At 37.7% G+C, this 17,380-nt stretch overlaps 1 long non-coding RNA gene across 1 annotated transcript in view; it reads right to left on the bottom strand.

The window, feature by feature from the left end:
* Positions 1-15,127, bottom strand: part of LOC127461560 (uncharacterized) — a 146,811-nt gene extending 131,684 nt beyond the window's left edge. Inside the window, exons 1-2 of the long non-coding RNA XR_007900141.1 lie at positions 15,113-15,127; positions 9,762-9,903 (exon numbers count right to left, since the gene is read on the bottom strand). This is a non-coding gene — a long non-coding RNA (uncharacterized LOC127461560). The remainder of the gene's footprint in view (positions 1-9,761; positions 9,904-15,112) is intronic.
* Between the last annotated feature and the right edge of the window lie 2,253 nt (positions 15,128-17,380).

Raw genomic sequence — 17,380 nt, 5'->3', positions numbered from 1 at the left:
AAACCAAACTAACAACAAAATACCAAACAAACAAAACACCAAAAACAAAAACACAAAAAAACCAACAAAAAACAACAAACCATGAAAAAATCCCAGGAATTTCAAACCTGAACATAACTGTTTATAGTCACCAACAGAATTTAAAAAAATTGCCCATATCAGAGAATATTTCCCCTCAGAAAAAGAAAAACAAACAAAACCAAAAACAAAACAAACAAACAAAAAACCAACCAACCAAAACAAAACAAAAAAACAACAACCAAAAAAACTCCACCCAGGTAGCAGTTGTTCACATAAATTTGACCACAGAAGAAAGAAAACTCCAATGACCAGACACATAATTTATGACAGGTGGGTTTTTTCAGCTTTGTTTTCACTGTTCCAGACATTAAACAAGTTAGAAAGACTAATAGTATTGATTTAAATGTGTACCTTTCTTCATGTTACATTTCTGAAAATTCACTTAGTTTGCCCAGAGCAAACTCCCGAAAACATCTGACCTCACATCACTACTAACCAAATAACTGGCTTTATGCTTGTTGGGTGTTTGTTCACTCTGCCAATGTATTTTACCACATGTAAATCTGTGGTAACCAGGAATTATTTAATCAAAGAAGAACTTGTATCTTCTTGTGGCCTTTACAGATGTGCGTTCTTTTTTCTGTCTTGAAATCAACTTCTATTTCTCATCCAGATCAACAAGCAGAAGTGCCAATAACAATTAGGTGGGCTTGGTTTTCAGGGAGCCCAAGTGTTTTACATCATCCTTTGTTTCCTAAAGAGTCAACCACAAGTTTTGCAACTAATGACTTTTCTCTCTAGTTATTGCTTGGTAGGAATCCAATCCAACCCCACCTTGAATAATTGCAGACATTTTGGCTAAGCAAAAGAGTGCTAATAGTTGGGAGTTTAGGTTTAAATGGACAGGTAACTCCCCAAAACTGTTAGTGTGTTGAAAGTTTGTGTGTTATGCTCTCAATCAGCAAGAATATAATTTTCTGTTTTCTGGTAGAACTAGTCTCCCAAGGTGGTTACTACACAGGAATTCTTGTGTACTTGTTACCCACTGCTGGACAGACTGGTATCCTGCTGCTTTCGTTTACAACAATTTTTTTAACAGTGATTTTTAAAAATTTTTTTAAAATATCAAATGGAAAGCTAGAGTGCACCTTGTGAAATGGTTTAGATGAGCAGTCTAGAGACGACTAGCAGGTAAACCATTCAGGCAAACCAAGACTTTTTTATTAACAAAAATACTACTCATCTGATGTTCCAGGGCACTTTCTGTTAGGTAATCTCTACTCATCCTATAATTCTTAATCTATGATGTACATATGACAGACTTAAATCATAAGTAATATAAAGTTTGCTTTGAAAAAGTCAACATTTGAAAAAAATTATTTCAAGCATCTACTAGAAGAAGCAATTTTCCTGTTTTACTCAGTGACTGCTACTGTGTGTAAACGGAATACAGATTGCTCACAGAGAACACTTAGCAACAGTGTTGCAATTATCTTTGGCAAACTTCTGGCAAGTTTAGATACTTTGTTTAAAAACTGCACGTGGGAAAGCAAATGCAGACTGTGGAACATTTGTAGTACATTAACATAGATTTTTGTTTTAGTTTCCAGTAGTCCAAATGAAAGTTCAAGGATTTCAAAAGCATAATGTAATTTAGTATTGTAGAAGTTCCATTCTATCCTCTGCTGTCTTTAAAATCAATCCCAATTTAGGTAGCAAAATATGTTTAAACTGGTGTAATTCCATTCTAAATGCTAAAGTCTAGACCATATATTTCATGCTGTTGCTAAACATGGCCAGCACCTGAACACTAATAAGGTGCTAATTAAGAACTGCCATTTTAAGTCTATTGTGCTTTTGCATGTGAACTCACCATATGCTCCAGATCAGATTTCCTACTGCGGAAAAATTGAGATGGCTCAAGCTGATGATGTGAAATAAACCATTGCATCTCCGTATCTCCTCCTCTAAAAGTGCCTGTCCTCTGGTAACTGTAAGTGTAGGCTTTTGAGAAGATTGCCATATGTTTCTGCATCTTTTTTCAGTTTATTATATCTGCTCAAGAAACCTGCTTTGGAAAACTGTGGTATAGTGCTAGAGAACTGTCCATGATTAATACCATGAGACGAGGACCTGCCAGCTTGCTGAAGAACAAGTATTTATGTTCTTCCTAATCTCTAAAAACTACACAGATGTGATGGTTTCATTCTAGGCCTTCCTGGAGACCAGCTTATAACCAGGAAGGAACTAGGAAGGTGATCACGGAAGTATTCCATGCTATTCCTTTACGTAACTTGAGGTATAAATAAAGCCAATGGTGGGTCCCTGTCTCGGTCTGGCTTATCTGGAGCTGAGGCCTGCAGTGACTGCTGTTATCTGCCACGCGTGAGGGGAGAGTGCTGGGCCATGTCTAGCCATCCTGCTTGTTCAAAGGGAAGTGGTGAGATTTTACCAATTCTTCAGTTTGCTAGTTACCGGGTTTTTAGATTGTGTAGACTGGTTTTGGTTTTGTCCCTTTTCATCCTATTTTGTCCTTTTCCCTTCTTCCTCCCCCTCTTCCCTTTTAGGAAGCTATTTAGGGTTTCTGGGGTTATAGTACAATATTTATCTGTTTTACATGTAATATATATATATTTTTGCTATAGTTTTGGCTGCGTGGTTCGTTTTTTAATTCCCTCTCTCGGAAGCAGGCCTTGTTGTCAAGTTTCGGGGACTTGGCAGGAAGCCAGCTCAAAACTTGCACAACAGATCAAACCAAACAGTGCTGTAGAAGAAAAAATGAGTTGGTTCTAGGCTAAACCTGAAGTAAACAACAGAAGTTCCCCTCCTTCGTTGGCTTTACCCCCTGTCTAGACCATGCTCCTTGATACACCAGTGTGGTCAAGCGACTGTGAAGAAGATACATTTATTTCTAATGCTATAGAGAAGAGATGCACAAGGGTATAGAATATTCAGTTAAAACACTGATCAAAATCTTATATATTTCTGATGCCTGTTTTAAATATCCTCTTGAAGCAGTGGACATAAAAGTCCTACTATATTTGATACACTGTCTCATCACACATGTCATATCATACAAGTCTTATACTGCTATGGACTGAAATTGTAAAGAGTGTTCTTGTAGCCCTTATTAAGGGACTATCAATCAAACTGGGCCTACATTTGAATGAAATATAATTGTGTGGAAATGATATGCAATGCAAATCAAATTTAATTTCAGGAAGAAAGAATGAAATTTTATTTGGTGATTGTTCCTCAAAACAAGTGAAACTTCCATTTCTATCACATAATCAATGCCGTTGACTGTTGTAATAGGTTTAGATTATTTATAAATTATACTTCATTCCGCTTTCTTTTTGTGTCCAGACATCAAAGGTAGAAGAAATGAAGATAAGCCAACTGTCCCCTGGGGCTTGCACTTGTGCCTTTTTAGTCCTAAATTTAATCACAGTAAATAGGAGCAGTCTTTTTTGTGTTGCAGTACACAGGCAATCTTCAAACTATGTATTTCTCAGAATACCGGTATTGTATGCAGAGCTGAAAATGAGAAGATAGCTTTAATTTGCAGGCAAAAGAAACCCGACAAAGTTCAGTTTGACAGTCAATTTCATGACAGTCAATATTTCATCTTGTTGTTACAAAACTAAGCCATTATGCTATATCAAAGCCTAAAGTTGTCGAAAACTGAATTCCTTTCGGATGTCTGCAAGGCAATAAAATGCATGTTCTGGATAACATCAACAAAAGTGCATTTTGTGCAGGTAATTGAGATCTTACTTAGATTTGTTGTGAAAATTCAATGCTCATTATACATCAGGATTTTCCATTTCTTATATGTGTTGATGTGGGCTACTGGCAACATCACATTGTGCCACAAAAAATACAGTCTGCAGCTTTTAGTCATGTGTGTTGTCCCCGGGCATAGTGCCACATGGGTCCCTTAGGAGAAAAAAAAATATAGGAGAAAGGAACACAAGGTCAGACCCCTAGGGAACATTTAATATGTATAATACAAGAGTATCTGAAATTCAGCCTGCCCTTCTTACTTGTCAACAGCTTTGTGTTCAGTGTCTAGACAAGACTTTCGTCTGCCACATTTGGAAAGAACAGACTTGATCTGCATAGTTGTGGTACAGAGGGAAAAATCTCTATTTATGCCTTGCAGGAGGTACTAGGTATTTCATAGAATCATAGAATCATTAAGGTTGGAAAAGACCTCTAAGATCAAGCCCAACTTCCAGGGATGGTGATTTCACCCCTTCCCTGGTGAAATGTCAGCCTGTTTCAGTGTTTGACCACCCTTTCACTGAAGAAAGTTTTCCCAATATCCAATCTAAACATCCCTTGTCTGTATTGCATCAGTTTGAGCGAGTTAGTGTTATCCACAGAGGCTCACAGACTCCACTCCAGCAGAGGTGAAGCTGATACACCCCCACAAGACAGGCAAGATGCAGGACTGATGATGCAACACTGTCATCCTTAACTGATCTCCCCTCTAGCTGGAGGTAGGAGTGTCAGTTTGCTATCAAGCCCACAGACAGAAAAGCATGTAATTGCACTGCCCCCAGAGCAACCTGGCTGAGAGATAGTGACTTAAAAAAACACGTATCCCTCGCGGACTCTCCCTTGCACTGGATGGAAATGAAGTGACATACATCTGCACCTGGGGTGATCTATGAGCCCAGAAACATCAATGTCATCGTGCCATCAGGTACGCTTGGGAATTATGCTTCTGCTCATTCTTCATCTTCATCCATCTCTTGCCACTTGCCTGCACAAAATGGATTCTTATTTGTTCCCCAGAGCTAACTCACCCCTTGCACAGAAAGCCACTGTGACTCCTCAGCTTAAAACGAGAACAGAGTGGCCTCCTCCTTCTCCTCACATTTTTAATGCAGGATGCAGAAATGCAGAAATGCAGGATGCTATGTTGATTTGCACATAGCAACACACCTTCTACACCTTTCTCAAAAGCAGCTTATATGCTTTTTAACATATTTAATCAAGAAATAATTGACACACAAGAGGAATGTTGAAAAATGCAGTCTCAGAAGATTTCACAAACACTGATTTACAAGTTTAAGCAGGTATTATTGTACATTCTAAGTTAAAATCTCTCATAATTTCAATACGACATAGTAAAAGTGTGAAAATTAATATTAAGTTCCTTCCATGTACACTAACAGGAAAAGTGATAGCATGAAATTTAGAGATTAACAGGATTGCTAATATCTGCATCAATATTGCAAATCATGATAGCAGGGCTGGCTACTTATTTCTTGGAAAAAAACAAATCAGCAAACCAATAGCACAATTCGATGAAACAAAGAATACTCCAGATTTGTCTGACTGGTTTATTTAGATTTCTTTTTGTTTGCCTGGAGGCATACAGGTTCACCACAGAGTGAAAAACAATCACGTTTTAAGAGGAAAACCTGAAATATGAAAAGGATATTATTAATGGAGATTAAATGGATATTATTAATGGAGACCTAAGAAGATGTCCAAACCAAAAGTATTTTAAAAAATGGTATTTTAAATAACTTTAGAAAGTTAAAGAGCACAGTAAGAGCACATGGCATAGAAGAAAAGTGGAAAATAACCCTAACAGTTTTGTTAGTGTTTACAGGCCCCTGTAAAGGCCTGGGCATGCTGTCTGGGGAAGTGAGTGCAATATAAAACCATGAAACTTCGGGGTAGTTGTGCTGATCTTTTAATCGCTGCATCTCTTGATCAAAACAAAACCAAAACAGAAAATAAAACACCAATCTTTGACCTGCTGTGCTTCTCTAAGGGCTGCACTGCTGGCATTCACTGAGCAGCAGCCCCAGATCCAGACATGAGAGAGGAGCCCTGCTGATGCTGGGCAGTCACCTGTCCCTAGAAGCCCTCAAAGTGTGAAGCCCACTGATCTGTGCCTGTGTTGCTCCATCCCAGAAAAGCATCCTCCTCTCAGCTCACCAAAATATCTCTCCACAGCTGAACAAATTTGTGCTAGCAGACGAAAATAACTCGGCAGGGGAAGTTTACAAGCACTTGCTGGTGTGTATATAAATAAATGTTGCTCTTTCCAAATTTACCAAGGTTATGCACCTTTCACATACCCTAGGGCCCACCCATAATTGCAGAGTCCCAAACACTGCAGTGTAGAGCAGAGATTAAATTAAACTGTGTTAGGAAAATGTCTGGAGTTGGCATAAGAGAGGAGAGGTGATTTTAGGCATTAGAAACCGGACAATGTGTCAGGGAAGGGCAGGATTTGGCTCAGTGGCAGTTTTGGTGGTTATGCAGAGTGTTTGCACCTCAAGTCCTCACCTTTGCAAAACAGTTCTGTAAGGTCTGTCCACCTCTCTGTCTCAGTGTTGCTATTCAGACTGCAGCTTGCTCAGACTAATTCCTTGTGTGCTGTATGTAAAAAACCCTCAATCTGCAGTCAACACGCATTATCTGATGGAAGTTAAATGACACTATGATTTTCTTCTGCGTAAATCGGATCACACGAATCACAGAAGCATTAAGATTGGAAACGACCTCCAAGATCATCAAATCCAACCATCAAATAGTACCAATAGTACCTACTCATTGAATTCCTGTGATCCAGACTCACTTGGACCCATCCATGTTATGAACATTCCTGTTTGGATGAACTTCTTTCAAACTTTATTTGAAGGAACCTAAGTTCCTCAGGTTTCTGAGAAAATAAGCCTTAAATAGCTTTCATTGGCCATAGAAAGAAAACATCAGAAAATTAGTATTTTGGATGATGGAAAAACTCTCAGGGAGAGAGTTTAATATGATAGGGGAATGAGAAAAGCAGAAAAGCTATCAAAGTAATATCACGCTGGAGATGCAATTCAAGGCAGCATATCAAGGGAAGTGAGGGCAAAAAGAGAAATGTTACACTTTGAAAGCCACATAGGCTGAAACACAAAGTATTTGCTTTCATTTGGGGTTAAAATTCACCCACTGTCAAAACATCTGTGGGTAAAAATTGCCTTCATTCCAACCCACCTTAGTGTTTTGTACCTCAGGACAACCCCTGAGCGAGTCTGCAGGGGGAAGGGAAAAGCAGAGAAGGAAAGGAGAATGCACAGGAGTGGACAGGTCTGACCTTTCATTCCTTTTGGCTGAGAACCCCAGTAGTTGTTTCCTCTCTCATTACCAGTACACATTTCTGCTTCTGCCATGAGAAGTTGCATTGTTGTTCCCTGCAGTTAGTCAGTTATTTATGGAACATGACTTTCTTCCTAATTTACAGCAGTTTCTCACTGAATACCTCGCTAGCAACCTGCTTATTCTTGCCCATAATTTTATTTTTATAGTCTCTTGCAATAAATGTAAACAGACAAACACTATAAACTTTTACGCCAATTTAGAGATTGAATTCCAAGAGAAATAAAAGAGAAGGAGTGACAGCTTGGTGCTACTGAACTCAGGAGCAAACCTCTGTTCTTTTACCTGAAGTTCATACAACCCATGTCAGAGGAGATCAACTAGTCCACAGGCATGTGACTCACAGGACATATGGTGTAGCTCATGGAAGCGCACTAAAAATTACTTTACATAAGTGTGTCCATGTGTTAGCTGCCACACCTTATATCCTTCAGGCCCTTTCTGTCCTCCAGAAGCACAGTAGATTTGGTTTTCGTTTTATAGAAAAACATCCAAAGTCTATGAAGAGTTTTTACCCTTTGCACCAAAGGGTTTCTGTGAGATGGGATGGTGTTTCAGCAGAGGCATAGTTACTGAACTCTTCAGTCATGGGTAAACACTTCCCCATGTAGGTCCGTTCATTTCTGTAGGGCCATTTATAAAATAAATTACTATGCATGCAAGGTACCATTAATGACAACTGCTTCCTGCAGATAAATAGTGCCTGAAGGCTAAGAAACCTGGTGGAAGCATTGCTCACTTGAATAAAGAACAAAGCTTGTGTTTAAAGTGTGAATATTTTGTTTGTTTATTCAAGTAGTGTTTAATCCAACCATGACAACAATAAAACTTTTTAATTCTATTTTTCCATCAGTCCAGAGCCATGGTTTGCAAAATGAAAAATGACATTGCTTTAGCAGTCCTCCCCATTTCCCTTTCCTTGTGATGGCTGGTTAGTATCCATGGATCACTGCTGAGTGAATCTGACAAGGGGTGCAAGTGAATAATCCCTCATTCATTTTCTAGGAAAATAGTTTCTTTACCTAGTGCTTGTTTCAAACAGTCAACAAAACTGTCATGGAGCCTAGGAAAATGACTTAGCATCAGCTAAGCATGTTCTACGTAACAATACAATAAGCCTCTCATATCACTGCTTCAAATCCTATTTTTAAAAAGAACCAAAACTTTGCATGCCATGGAATCAGCGGGAAAATGGGAAGTGTACAGTCACAAAAAATTCATTTGGTATTCATTGTAACAGTGTTTATCATAATATATTCATTTGGCATTCCTGTGGCTGTCACATGTAAGAGTTCAATTATAATGTACACAGCTAATGAGCATATAAAGTGTTCCTGAATCAATATTACTGTGCAACATTTCTTATTTGCATTATTCATATGCTTCAGGTTTAAAAATCCATCACCAACAAGCTGTTAAAAAGCAGCAACGCATTATAATAGACACATCTTGGAGGCCTTGCTTTTGAAATCTGTTTAACTGTCTGTCTAAGCAAGTGCTCTGTCACTGAAATATTCCAAGTACCTGGAGAGTTGCCCATGGTTTTCACATATGCCTAAAACCATACTGTTAAAATGTGGTCCTATTATTTCCAACATGGAAAGTGCAGCACAGCATACGAGTCCAGATGGAGAAAGGTGAAGATGAATTAACTTCCTTTCATTTTAAAGGGAACATCTAAACACTTTTGGTCTTCAGAGGAGGGAGTGCCTCCTTGTGATCAGGTTGCAAGGTACCACAGAGGCTGGGTGAGACTGTCACCAAGGTAAAGCCCCCAGAACAGTAACAGGTAACTTCGACTTTTAAAAAAAGTTTAGCAAAGTCTTGGATCCTGAGGGATAAATGGGAGGAAAAGACTAAGAAAGAGAAAAAACACCTGCAAAAATATTGACTTTGGGAACTCCTGTCTTTCCACCCAGCTCAAGTTCTTGCAACACCTCCCATCGTCACAGGCAAGAAACAGACACCCCCAAAAAGCATAAAATTAATTGTTCTCTGAAAATCACAAGTAAATAGGCAATTAAAATAATTTAAAAAGATTCAACAAACTTGGCAAGGCAAGTTTGCTTGTTTACTCAAGGCTGATTTTGACAGGAAGGGATCTTGACCTGCAGATGCTCACGTGTCCATGCGGTACCAGGAGCTCAAGTACCCAACTCAAACTTTAAGCAAGGTAGAGACTATAATTTATGAATACAAAATTATTTCAATATCCCTTTCTAGTCTAGGAGAACCCTAGGCTGCACAGAAACCTCTGTAGTTTTGGAGCTCTGTAAATACAAACCAGAAAAAGAAGAGCTGCTTTGAACAGAAAACACTGATTATGTGCATGTGTGCTCTTCCACCTACTGTAATATCACTTCTTTCTAGGCACCTGCTGCTTCCTACCTAGTTTTGTGCACTGCTTTATAAGATGTCCAGCTCATCATTCTTTACATTGTTTTTTTTTGTTTCCAATGTACATTCAACTACCCTCATTCTTTTACTTGCACCCTACTTCCTACAATGTTTCTGTGACACTTTAATTTCTACTTTTTTCAAAAGGAGAAAACTGGATTCACACTTACCTTTGCTTGGTGGTATGAGAAGGGGAGCAGCATCATTTTACAGAAAACTTCTGCTTCAGGTAGCTTCCCCACTCTGATGTTCACAGTGAGCTTTTAATGTGGATCCACCTTAAGTCCCCGCTTCAGAATCTGTACAGAAATTCTGAAAAGTCAGCAAATTCTCAGCAACGATATCAAGCATTTCAAAGCATATTGTGCATTTCCTTAAATCCTTTTAATACATCCACCCTTCCCACTAAACTCTGCAGCACAAAATTGTTTGAAGTTAGCAGAACAAGATTTTGCTGCAGGTATTTAGACAGTCTAAGCCAATAGTCTAGATTTAAGTCCATATAAGCAACCAGTCTAAGAAATTATATAATTTTCTGAGCTGAAAATTGTTAAAACAATGGAAAATTAATAAAAGCTTGTCATGACTACAAATATGATTTTGTATTTGGCTGTTACAAATGTGATTTTGTAACTGCAACTTGCTCATATGTAGTAACTTAAGTTGGGTGCAAGAAACAACTTCATTTATATCAGAGAGTTGTTTTTTTCTCCATCACAGTTATCACACTCCCAGCTGTGTTTGCTTAAGCACTGAAACACATTTGGGCCTAGTAACCAGCTAAATGACAGTATTTCTTGCTTGTTAGAATTTAGAAGCAGCATAATGAGGAAATCTTTATCAGACAGAATTATCGAAGCCTTGCCTTCGTTTAGGTAACACAAATATTTGCATGTGATTGAAGAGAAAGAAAACAGAAAAAAGAATGCAAACATAGATTTTAAAGAGAGACTATAAATAAGATACAGTAATAAGAAATACAGAAAATTAGAAGGCTAAGACATCTCAGGTTCTACGTCAAGGGAGAGCCAAAACTGCATCTACAGTATCTCTTTTCAATCTCTAGTATATAAGGCATATTTATTACAATTTTAAACTAGGGATTGGATATAAATATTGCCAATATAAGAGACTGCTTTGGGTGTATTTTAAAGTAATTTGAAGCAAGTTTTTTTACTGCTCTACTTCTCCTGCAAAATTATCATCATACAAAACCTGAGAGATCTCTGAATCTGGCGAGGTGATAAGACTAGAGAGAGCTGGAACTGCCAAAGTAGAAGCACTGCTGTTTTTTTCTTGAGGACCCCAAAGCTGTTTCCATACAGTAGCTGAAATATTGATCACAAATTAGATATACCAAAGGAACAGCGCACGTAGTGTGCAACTATACAGTGGGCTTTAAATGAAAGAATCCTAACTGTGTCTACTAAATCCCTTCCCTCCTCTAAATATATTGCTTTCTTGGAAAACATTTCCCCTTTCACATCAGTGATTCTATTGCCAGGTTCTATCTGCTAATCATCTGCAATTCAATTTTGGAGAAAATGTTCAGGTGCTTAAATTCTCTGCTCAGCAGACATGCACTGGGTTTTGTTTTCCACTAAAAATTAGAAAAGTGTTTTGTAGGCACTGAACAAGAATGCAAATAAAGCTGTTAGCATTTTTAAATGTTTTCCTCTAATCACATAACAGGAAGAGCATCCACATAACTGACTACCTCTCCCAAGTCAGCAGTCACACCTGTGATCCATGTGACTCTTCTATTACTACAGATCATTATTTGCTCTAAAAAACAATCTAACTAATAATACATGCAGCTCTATTTTATTATGATGTTATCAATTACAGCTTTTTGTTCCTTCAGTGCTTCTAGTATAAGACAAATGACCCATTTGATAAGACTTAAATAAAGGAAGGTAAAGCTGGGTCACAATATCATGTTAGAAAAGCATATGCAGCATGTGATATAAGCTTTAGCACAGCGGGGGTTTAGGCTTTATTGACAAGCCTGAAAACATTATCTCATAAATTCATTGCACAAAATTCCCCAGTAATCAAGGGGTTTGAGTATTTTATGTGTTTTTTAAGTGAAATATGCATATTACAGATTGAAAATAATGAATGTTATGATTGGGAGAAATTACTTATATGTGCTTAAAACCTTCAGACAAACCCTTTCATTAAAGAAGATTCATTTTAAGATAAATATTAAAGAAGTTGAAGTCTCTGTAGAGGTAGAAGTCTCTGTTTTGTGCTTTCTGATAGCAATAAAACCTACACTACCATTTGCTTGAATATAAAATACATTTAAACAGAATATAGATGCACAGTGAAGTCCACCTGAGATCACAACAACTCTGTTTAAGGATGTACAATGCTAGAATCAGGGCTTTAAAGTAGTATGTCTATGCTCACCACTTGTTTATACGTGTCCAAGTTTGCAAAGCTTTCATCTGACATCCCAATGGAACCAAAGCAAAGTGACACACCAATTCTCATACAATAACCTTGGCTAACCCACCTTGACTCTTCTGAAATCCCACAGTGCAAAACCAGACCTTTTTAAGAGCAAATTGCCTTTTCCATGTCTTTCCACTGCTGACATCACTCCAAGACCTCCCTGATAAGGACAGCATAAGGGTGCTGAGCATGCACAGCTCCACCCAGGACCTGTCCATCCACACCTCAGGTAAGTGTATTCCAAGGCCTTTGCTAAGAAGCAGCAGAAGCTCAGCTTTCCCTCTTTTCCACATTTCAGAGCTCTCCCAAAACTAGTGATTGATCCTGGATCTCTGCTCAATTAGTTTGGATTATAGAAGATAATTTTGTCTGCCAAGCATCGAACTGTGCAAGATAGGCATGTACATTCAAACTAGTTGGCTGGGTGCCCTTACAGAAACCTTAATTCATCTTACACTAAATTAGGACATCTAAATCACTGCCACCAAGTCACCAAACAGCTCAGAGGACAGTGAGGTAAAGAACATATTTAATTTTCTAAAAAGCTCTGCTATTTACCTGTTCTCTACACAAATTGCTATATCAGTCCCCTTGTTCACTAATACATTATCCCCTTATGTCTTTATTCTCTGTCCATTACAGAAATCTTTCAATAACAATGAGATTCTTGGAATGATATTAGCAAAGAATGAATACTGCCAATGTCCACTCTCATTTTCATTAAATGATGTATGCCTTTTTATAGATCCTATTCTTCATTTGCCCTTTGTGTAATAGTGAGCAACAGGTTTCTTAATTTTTCATGCAGTACAATTTTCATTTATATTTTATTAATTTAACTGTCCTTGTCTATAGGGAACATACTATACCTATATAACAGACTTCAAGGGTTTATTGTTTCTGCACTGAGCATCAGGATAAAGGACTAGAAAAGACAGTTATATTTGAATAACTTACTGTACACCTTTAGATGGTCCTTTGAGAATCTGTTTGCCTCTGTAGACTGGGCTCACTCTTGGAAGAGACCTTGGTTCATCTGACAGCTAAGTACATTTGATTGCCTATAAAATTGGGATAGCTGTATTGCCTTCCTTCTTCAGATGAGGAAAATAACATTTTACTCAATATTAAATAATTTGAAATGTGTTCTATCAGCTGAAAAAAGTAAGCTTAAACTTCAACTCTCTGATTCAAAGGAGAGGTGAAATTGTACTTCAAAAGGCAAATCTCAAAATGTTTGAAAGGTCTGTGAAGAAGGCCAAATGTAACTCAAACTTTACCAAGATGTCTTTGCTCTGAGAAAAACAGGTCTAAGTCATCCAGATTAACTGATGAAGAATAGTTCTCTAGTGGTGAAACTGTTCAAAATTGCCAGGAAGAATTTCCAAACAGGTGTCACTGAGCAAGAACCCAATACTGGTGAACATATAGCACAGCTCTCTCAGACTGCAACTTTAAGGGACATAATTGCCTGAAGCCAGTTTAATTGACCCATTTTTTCATGCCCCTCTACTATGGAATGAACAGTGCCAGAACCATTGCATTCAACTAAAACTGGAACTTTTCTGCGTTTCTATGTTATGTGCCACAGTCTTCAAGTTCTTCCTTACTGAAAGCAGCGACCTCTGCTTGCTTGCTTTCTTTGTCCACTGGAGTAACATGTGATGAGCCACACAATTCCACAAAATATCACTGATGTCAGTGGTTAAAATTTAAGCAAATATTAATATTTAAAATACAATCTAAAAAATATCCATTTTAATTAGTACATTTGACATATTAAAAATCAGTACTTAAGTAGTGAAAGATTCTGCTGTTTAGGCTGCATTCCACATGAATGATCATTTCTAAATTAAGAGATGCAAATTTAATCAATAGATTTAAAACTTTACATCACTTGAGGCACTCCAATTGCTTCTAATCAGCCTAGTAAAGTGAAAGCAGCATTTGATTGTTTCTTCCCCCCCCTCTGAAAGACAAGCCCACCTTCAGGCTGGATTCTGCTCAGAATAAACTAGATTATCTGCAACTTTTGCTCTTCTTTGTTATTCTCAACAATTAAAAGTGTATTTATAATGTCAGGAAAGCAAACAGTTTATAATCCCAAAGATCATTTCATCATTTAAGAAACTCAAGCAGAATCAACTTCTTCACTTGGATTTTAAAACAAAATTGGTAAAATATAATTCTCACATTGTAATATTTTGTTGCTAATAAGAAATCAAAATTCATTCAATTTATGTGCTTATTAAAAAAAAATAAATCTCATTTTGTGAAACAGGCTGTATAAAGCTCTCATGCTTTGGTAACTGACAGTTTGAACCAGAGATGATTGAAAGTTAAAATTCCTTCTTTTCTCCTCCCCGTTTTTAAGTTTCAACCCACATGTTAACAATGTCACAGCTATCTGTTCAAATATCTGCAAGCCACCCTGAAATACAGTTCATGCTAAATTTTAGCCTTGAAATACATTTTATTTTTCCAGAATATTTATCAACAACTTATTGAATGTACGTCTGAAAAAGGGCAAGAAAGACTGAAGACTTAGGTTTACCATTTTACATGAAAAATCACACTGACATTGATAGAACTACTCACTTTCTTGATGACTCTTTACATCTGGAATTAGTACGAATTTTTTTCTTTGTATTTTCTAGGATTATATGTGCACAGTAATTATTACATATGCAGTTGAAAGTATCTTAAAAGTTTTTTATCTCAATATATCCTGAAGATTTTCAGACTAAATCTTTTGACAGCATGCCTGAAGCCTGTATTTCCTTTAAAATGGACAGGTGGAATTATAATGGAGAAGAATACAACAGTTTTCTTCTTTTTTTCTTAAAGCTGTCTGTGGACAGCACTGCATGGAAAGCCCCATACTTTCAAACAGAGCAGAGTAACTTCTTTATAAATGCTGGTATGTCACTACCCAGCTATTTAGCATGCAATAGTATTGCATTTATATAAAGAAACTTGTTGACAACATACTTAAATTATTATTCACCCAATTTTCCCATAGAACACCAGAATTACATAAATAATTACAACCTGCATTTACTAGTAGCCCGTCCTCAGCAAAAAGTCTGCTTCTGAGTCATGGGCAACAGGATACTGAGACATTCACACGATGTGAACCGGGTCAGCAATCTTTTCTTTCCACAGATTTCAAGGACAAAAATCACACGACACACACCTGAGGAAAAAAAAAACTGTGGGCATCGCAACCAAATTGCTCTTGCATTCTTTGATACAGATGAGTCACCCCAGCAGGACTTTCCAGGGCAAAATATTTTTGGACACGGGAGGGAAGCAGAGATTGTATTTCATCTCTGAATTGTACACAGGCAGTTGCATGGTCTCAGCACAGTGACTTCCTAGATCTGAGCTAAAAACAGCCACAGATGTCTAACACCAGTCTTCAGCTAGCAAACAGCATTAGTTGTTTTGTGGTGGTGTGGGGACCTTCAATAACACATTCAGAGCTACCAAGGTCTCAGTGCAAGGTAAACTGTGAGTAGTAACTTGCAGGCTGGTGCCAAGGTAATGTCCTTTCCAAACATGCAAACCCAGTTAGGATCCTGACTGAAAAACTGAGTTCTGCCCTACTTTTCAATACAGCACAATAAGGACAGTTAGGGTTTAGGGTCTCAAACACGCTATTTTTCATGAAATGTTCAACCCAGTTGAGTGTTTAAAAGTCTCACCAGGCTATAGAAATCTTGGCTGAACTACTCGTAGGGGTACTGGAATCTGGTAAATTTATTCCCTAAAATCCACATCTCGTGAATGTCAGATGTTAGGTGGAAAAAATAAATTCCATAACATATTATAGCTTTAGCATGCATCACCAACTCCTCATATAATGAATGGTGCTAGCATGACTAGACATCTAGCAGGCAGCTTTTGAAGGAAAGGCTGAGGCTGCCACTAGAAGTGGGCAGCAGCTATTTTCATATGCAGCACAGACCTTTTCTTCTTATGCTACCAAGTGGGAACTACTTTCCATACCATCTTTTAACATCCTTTGACAAGGGTGACAAAACACTGCCCAAGGGCTGGTGTGAAACCCACCCCACCCCCTTCTCCTCCACTTAGAGACATTATACAGAGTGCTTGCACACACAGGTGTCGTCACACATGCTCAGAGAGGGTCACTGGAGGAGAAAATCCAGAGAAAACTGAAAAAGGAAAGCACAGAAAGAGTTGAACTTTCAAGTTGATTCAGCTACTTTCTGTCAAGATTTTATTCTTCATCTATGATCATCAACTGCTCTTGGAAACCTCAAGTCACAGCCCAGCTTTTGCAATGTTGGGTATGACTTGCAGTACGGCTTTGAATTGTTTTTAAGATCTGAAACAGTCATCTGGCTTGCATACATTTTCTTTCATTATCCATTTGGTTAGAGTGCTTCCCTGTGAAGCATTTTTGCCAAAGTTTCATAGGTATTCTGTAAGAAATAAGAAGTTTCCAAATTGTCATCTTTCCAAATTGTCATGCAATTCAGAAGGATCATCATTCTTTTCAGAAATTTAATGTGTTATTACTGCGTAAAAATCTATATTGCTTTTATTTTCCTACAATTTCCAACTTGTATGCAATAGTTAAAATAAGGCAGCATGCAATATCTTATTTGTGAACAGAAAGATCATTCAATATCATCTCTAAAATCTGAACAGTTGTGTCTGGGAATCCATATATTGTCCAAAACAATCAAGTTATGTACTTTTCACTGATTTTGTAGAGACTAAAATGTCAGTTATTTATTTATTTTGCTAGATAATGTATGAGCAATCAGTTATTCTCTGACCTCAGATCCCCTGGGGCACTTCCCATCTGTCAGACATTTCTTTAACTACATGTTCTTTCCTTACATGAGACTAATGCACTGGGCTTGTACACATCCCTTATAAACAAAAGGCTGAAATAAAGAACAAGAAAGGTGCCATATCAAAAAAAACCCCTCACCTTGTTTTCCATGTTCTCCAAAACTCTAGGGCCTCATGGTTTTGACTATCTGTTTGAGCTTCGAAATATTATACATTTACGAGACCATCATGTGGTTTTTCTTCAGTGTGAGTGAAAGCTGGAACTCTACTCACTAAGGCAAAAAAAAATCTTTACAGGACCCCCAGGGATCTCTTGTGACTCTGCAGCAGACCCATCACAAACATGAGCCCTAAGGGTTGTTTATTTTCCTCTCCTTGATTCTTTGAGTAGGTAATTTTAATGAAATACAGAGTAATTGGACCTCTTTAAATGGTTAAATGGGGAGCTTCCTGGAAATGTTTTCCTTATGTATTTACGCAGGATCATCTAAAGTGTAAA

The sequence above is a fragment of the Manacus candei genome, unplaced genomic scaffold, assembly GCF_025592945.1.
Source record: "Manacus candei isolate 608988 ecotype Guabito, Panama unplaced genomic scaffold, ASM2559294v1 h1tg000108l, whole genome shotgun sequence".
NCBI lineage: Eukaryota > Metazoa > Chordata > Aves > Passeriformes > Pipridae > Manacus > Manacus candei.
The sequence above is the reverse complement of the archived record's forward strand: the minus strand, read 5'-3'. Positions and strand labels throughout refer to the sequence as shown.